The sequence below is a fragment of the Myotis myotis genome, unplaced genomic scaffold (genome assembly GCF_014108235.1).
Source record: "Myotis myotis isolate mMyoMyo1 unplaced genomic scaffold, mMyoMyo1.p scaffold_m19_p_14, whole genome shotgun sequence".
In the NCBI taxonomy this organism is placed as follows: domain Eukaryota; kingdom Metazoa; phylum Chordata; class Mammalia; order Chiroptera; family Vespertilionidae; genus Myotis; species Myotis myotis.
Window position 1 is genome coordinate 1328739 of NW_023416318.1, and position 5598 is coordinate 1334336.

Consider the following 5598-nt stretch of genomic DNA (forward strand, 5'->3'; position numbering starts at 1 on the left):
CGCTGACGAATCCCTGAGACCTGCTGTGACTTTCTCCGTGAAACTCTTACATGTTTGGTCACTGTCAGCTCAGCAGGCTGTCCTGGCCCAGCTCCTCTGTCTAGAAGGGAGCTCAGAGACTGTAGGTCATTCATGTATTTTTGGGAAGGCATGCTGATCCTTCAAGAAAATGATCCTTTGGAAACTGAAATCGGGGCAGTTTGTAAGCAAAATCTGTTGTTAAAAGCAGTAAGTTATAGCTTGGCCGGGTAGCTCAGTTGGTTAGAGCATCGCCCCAGTGTGCCAAGGTTGCAGGTTTGATCTCTGGTCAGGGCACATACAGAAAGCAACTAATGAATAAATAAGTGGAACAACAAATCTCTCTCTCTCTCTATCTCCCCCCTGCCCCCCCCCCCCCGCAACCCCCCTGCCTCTCTAAAATCAGTCAAGTGCTCGCTTTGGCAGCACATATTCTAAAATTGGAACGATACAGTGAAGATTAGCATGGCCCCTGCGCAAGGATGACATACAAATTTGTGAAGCGTTCATATTTAAAAAAAAAAAAAATCAGTCAAAAAAGCATCAAGTTACAGAAATAAGCCAGAATTACACCTAGCCCAGGCTAAGGCCACAGTCACTTCTGGGTGAATACGGTCTTTTTCTCTCATCAGATGCAGCTGCAAACTCTTACCAATTCTTCGTGTATGTTTCTCCTGCCCATTCCAGCATTGTGTCTGGGCCTTTTTCACCTCATGCCTGAACCACAAGGGACTGAAATCGTCTCCCTGCCTGAGCTTCCCCTCACTCTAACCCACCATTGCTGGATGGATCATCAAAAACTAAAAACCAAGCAGCAGCAAGCGCAAACCCCTTACACAATAACTGGTTTCCTCGTGACATCCCTCTTTCTGGCCCCCAAGCTCATTGGCTTCCACACAACAAAATGCAGAGCCTTCAGCCAAGGCGTGCTAAGCTCCCCCCAAACTCCTTTGACCTCTCTGGCCACCTCTGCAGAAGCCTGCGCGAGCACACCCCATTTCCAGCACAGTTTCAGGACTCGGGGCCCCTGGAGCCACAGACCAGGGTTTCCGAGCCCCCACTCGTGGCCCCGCCTTCTCAGTGTTATCATTCACTGCCCCCACCCCCACCCCTGCCACCGCTTGTCCAGCACACTCTACAGGCCACATTCGCCACACACAGCTTTGCTCTGGGCTTTTCCTTGCCCAGAACCCTCTACTCTGTTTCTGTCTCTCAGATCTCACCCATCCTTCAGGGCCCCACCTCCTCCAAATCTTCCCTGACTCCCTTAGCCTGTGACCTCCTTTAGACTTGTCCTGACCCAGAAAATATAGTTTATTCTATACTAGAGGCCCGATGCATGAAATTCATGCAAGAGTAGGCCTTCCTTCCCCTGGCTGCCAGCACTGGCTTCCCTGTGGCACCCCATACCCAGGCTTCCCTCGCAGCCCCGGCTTCATCCAGGAGGTCATCAGGTCTAATTAGCATATTACGCTTTTATTATTATAGATAGACCATCCAAGTGGATTGTAAACCCTCAGAGGGCAGGAATCATGATGTTTAGGTAGGTCAGTATCTTCCTTATCTTCTGTACCAATAGGTGTTGGGATAAAAAAAAAAAAAAAAAGAAAGGGTAATGCCCTCTTTCTCTATTTCAGATCAGGCCCTCCTCCCCTGCCTGCACTCCCAAATTCTGTTGTAAAACACCCAGCATAACCCTATCTTATCCTGTGTAAAATAAGGAAGCCACATTCTAAGGAATGGAGAAGTTGAAAAAGTGAACTAACATATTTCTTTTAATGACTCAAATAGCCTAGGGAAGATAAATAAACAACTTGGACCTGAGACAAAAGGGAAGCAATCCAGGTGCTTTTGAGTCTGAGCCAAGCCAAGCCCTGGCTGGACGGCCAGAAAGGCGTCAGCTACCGACCCAAGTAGGCAGGATGAGTTGACAATAAAGGAAAGCTGATTACAGAAGAAAAAAGTGCAAAGTTGAACCTCAGTGGTCACCTCTGACATCCATTGCATGAGCTCAGATGTTTTTTAAAAATGCCCCTCCCCCAACACACACATCGGGTGAGTAGAGTGTGACAAGTGGTTGTAAAGGCCTCCAGCAGGGACCTTATCTGATGTGGGACCTGCAGGGCCATGGCAGCCACCTCACAGTAGTGTGAACTTCTTGTGTGGAAGGGTAGATAAACTTCATTTAAAGGGAAAACAGCCAGCCGGCATGGCTTAGTGGTTGAAGGATAGACCTATGAACCAGGAGGTCACAGTTGATTCCCGGGCAGGGCACGTGCCTGGGTTGCAGGCTCGATCCCCAGTGTGGGTCGTGCAGGAGACAGCCAATCAGTGATTCTGTCTCATCATTGATGCTTCTATCTCTCTCTACCTTCCTCTCTGAAATCAATAAAAACATATTTAAATAAAATAAATAAAGGGAAAACAAATATTCTGGGAAGAGCTTGTTTGATAAGAGGTAGAACAACCTATCTGAACTCATGGGTTATATTGCAAATATTTAGGTTTCTTTTGTTAATGTAAAAACATTCAAACTTGTAAGGAATTTTTGTGAGTTTATTTGAGCCAAACTGTCGACAATTGCCGGGAAGCAGAACCTCAATGGATTGGGATAATGCTCCCGAGGATGGCAGTTTTTCATCTATTTTTATACATTGCAATCAAGGAAGGAGACGTAGGTGGGTTACATGAAATCCATTGGTGATTGATTAGAGAGGCGGGAGAAAGCAAACGGCGGGGGGGGGGGGCTTTTGGATTGAATAAAGAGTAAAATGAGACACTTCTTTTACTTAGGTGGGTACAGGATAGTTAATAGTCAACAATTAACATAATGACAATAACAATGAAGGAATTTGTGGTCTCTGTCCTGGCACCCAGGGCATTTGGTTGTGCCCTGAGGGGTCCGGAAAAAAAGGGAAGTTACAAGTTACCCTGACATTTCAATGATGTGTTAAAGTATATACAAAAAGACAATAAGCTCAGTTAACACATTGTTTGCGGGTAGTTTTTATCGAACACTAACAGGTGGCACGGGCCATTTTTGCAGTTGAATAGATTGATTACCATTATACCTGGAAGTACATACATAATTCACCATTGTATGTGTTAGAGACCCATATTTTGTCCATTGGAATTCATATATCTGCATGTTAGCATCCCTTTAGAGCAATAAAAAAGTATAAAAATAAACGTATTTATACGTTACCCGCATTCTACCACTAGTCTATAAAAAACGTATTAATACGTGTCCCGTGCTCTACTACCAGTCAACGTAAAACGTATAAATACGTTTCCCGCATACAGTGTGTTAAGGTAAAGGTTGACCTTGTCAGGGAATATACAGGCTTAGGAGGTGACTACCCACCATAACTACTTTTAGTTAAAGTTTCATTTCAGACCATCCTTTGTGGTGACTTTAGGTCTTTGAGTTTGCAAGACTGCCATGCAAGCCTCCCCTGAGCTTGTCAGTTTAGCATATGGCCCCTTTTGTCACACTTTAAAAATGGAAAAACATTTTTAGTTTATTATTATTATTTCTAGAGGCCTGTTGCCTGAAGAGATCTTTGTTGGCGGTTAATTTGCATATCACGCTGATTAGCCAATGGGAGGTGTAGCGAAGGTACAGTCAATTACCATGTTTGTCTATTATTAGATAGGATTATTATTATTATTATTTTGGTAGTCTTTTCATGATTCCATCCTGCCCACCTATGCAAAACCCTGGCTAAAGGCTAGAGAGTAAAGTCCTCAAGGGCAAGGACTTATTCACTGCTGACCACACTTCAGTGGCTAGAACCTCCTCAATGCTAGGCTAATCGGGACATTGGGCCCTCCTTCTGCCTTGTCCCCTCAGAGTCTTCCCCCAAGATCTACGCCATCCCTCTCTCAAATCAGACTAGTCGTCAGTGCCTCACTTACATTAATCAGATGAGAATAATCAGAGCTGAGGACTTAAAACCAGCCTTGAGGAAGCAATTACAAAATAGCTTGATTTCATTTACCAGGAGGCATATGTAAATAAGGGAGGCAACTATCATCCCTTTCTACAGATCTGATAAAGACATTACAGGGATTGAGTGGTTTGCTTAAGGTTGCACATAAAGAATGTGTCAGGACTGGCACTTAAAGTCAATACCCATCTTTTTTTTTAAATCCTTACTCAAGGATATTTTCTCCATTGATTTTTAGAGAGAGTGGAAAGGAGGGAGGGAGAGAAAGAGAGAGAGAGAGAGAGAAACATTCATGTGAGAGGGACACATCGATTGGTTGTTTCCTGTACATGCCCGACCTGGGCCCAGGGAACAAACCTAAAACCCAGGTACATGCCCTTGACCGGAATCGAACCCATGACCACTGAGCTACGCCAGCCAGGGCAATACCAGTCTTTTATTTTTTAATTTTTATTTTTTTTAATTTTTTTAATTGATTTCAGAGAGGAAGGGAGAGGGAGAGAGAGATAAAAACATCAATGATGAGAGAAGAATTGATCGGCTGCCTTCTGCATGCCCCCTATTGGGGATTTAGCCAGCAACCCGGGCATGTGTCCTTGACTGGAATCGAACTGTTAGGGGCAAAGATAGAATATTGGGACTAGCTATGGTTATGGGAAATATTCATCAGGTTCTGCTAACCATTATTGCCTTGTGTTGGTTAAAGAAAGGACATTCTGACCTGGCTGAGAGTTGTATGCCCCTGGGACCTGGGAGTCAACCTTAGTCCTGGGAGTCAACCTTGGAACCATTCTCATTCAAGAACTGCCTATTGCTCTTTCTCCGCCATCGAGGTGCGCACATTCGCTTCTCCTTCACCATGTCTTCCCACAAGACTTTCAGGATCAAGAGGTTCCTGGCCAAGAAACAAAAGCAGAATCGGCCCATTCCCCATGGATTCAGATGAAAACTGGTAATAAAATCAGGTACAACTCGAAGAGGAGACATTGGAGAAGAACCAAACTGGGCCTATGAGAAATCACACATGAGAGATGACTCACATATTTATGCTGTATCCAGGTTGCCTACACCCTTAAATGATTGAAAAGATGCTACTGTCTGGACAGTTGGGGCATTTTAATTGGAAGATTAATGAACTTGTGATCTTGCTCTGTTGATTTTTTCCCCCTGAAATAGGTTGGTTCAGTAATAAATGTGTGAGATCTTTAAAAAAAAGAACTGCCTATTACCATGGAAAGATTAGCAACCTTGTTGCCCAAACAATGAAGTCCCACCTCAGCCTCCCAATTCCCCATGCCTATAATCCCTACTTCCCCATGTAATCCTTGCCCTACCCTATGTAAGCAGCTGGTTTATGGGAAACTGGAGAGCAGATTTTTGTGGGTGACCTGCTGCTCTCCCATACTGCCGACAGTATAGGAATAAACGCTCATCTATGATTCAACCCTGTCTCTGCTTAGTTGGCTCAAGTAGTGACAGGCAGCCCGGACCCATTGATTGTCCTGTTACAGCACCTCAGACCCTTCAGTCTGCACGCCGGCGCTCTGTCCACTGAGCCAAACCAGGTAGGGCAGAATACCAGTCTTTTAAGCCCAACAATATCCTTTTTCCTGCACAAGGTACTTCTTGG

At 44.7% G+C, this 5598-nt stretch overlaps 1 non-coding gene and 1 pseudogene across 1 annotated transcript; both read left to right on the forward strand.

Moving 5' to 3' along the window:
* Positions 1-428: 428 nt before the first annotated feature.
* On the forward strand, positions 429-535 carry LOC118669597. Its single transcript, XR_004972049.1, has one exon. It is a non-coding gene; the product is annotated as a U6 spliceosomal RNA (small nuclear RNA).
* A 4262-nt stretch (positions 536-4797) lies between these two features.
* LOC118669350 lies at positions 4798-5108 on the forward strand (annotated as a pseudogene).
* Positions 5109-5598: the final 490 nt, after the last annotated feature.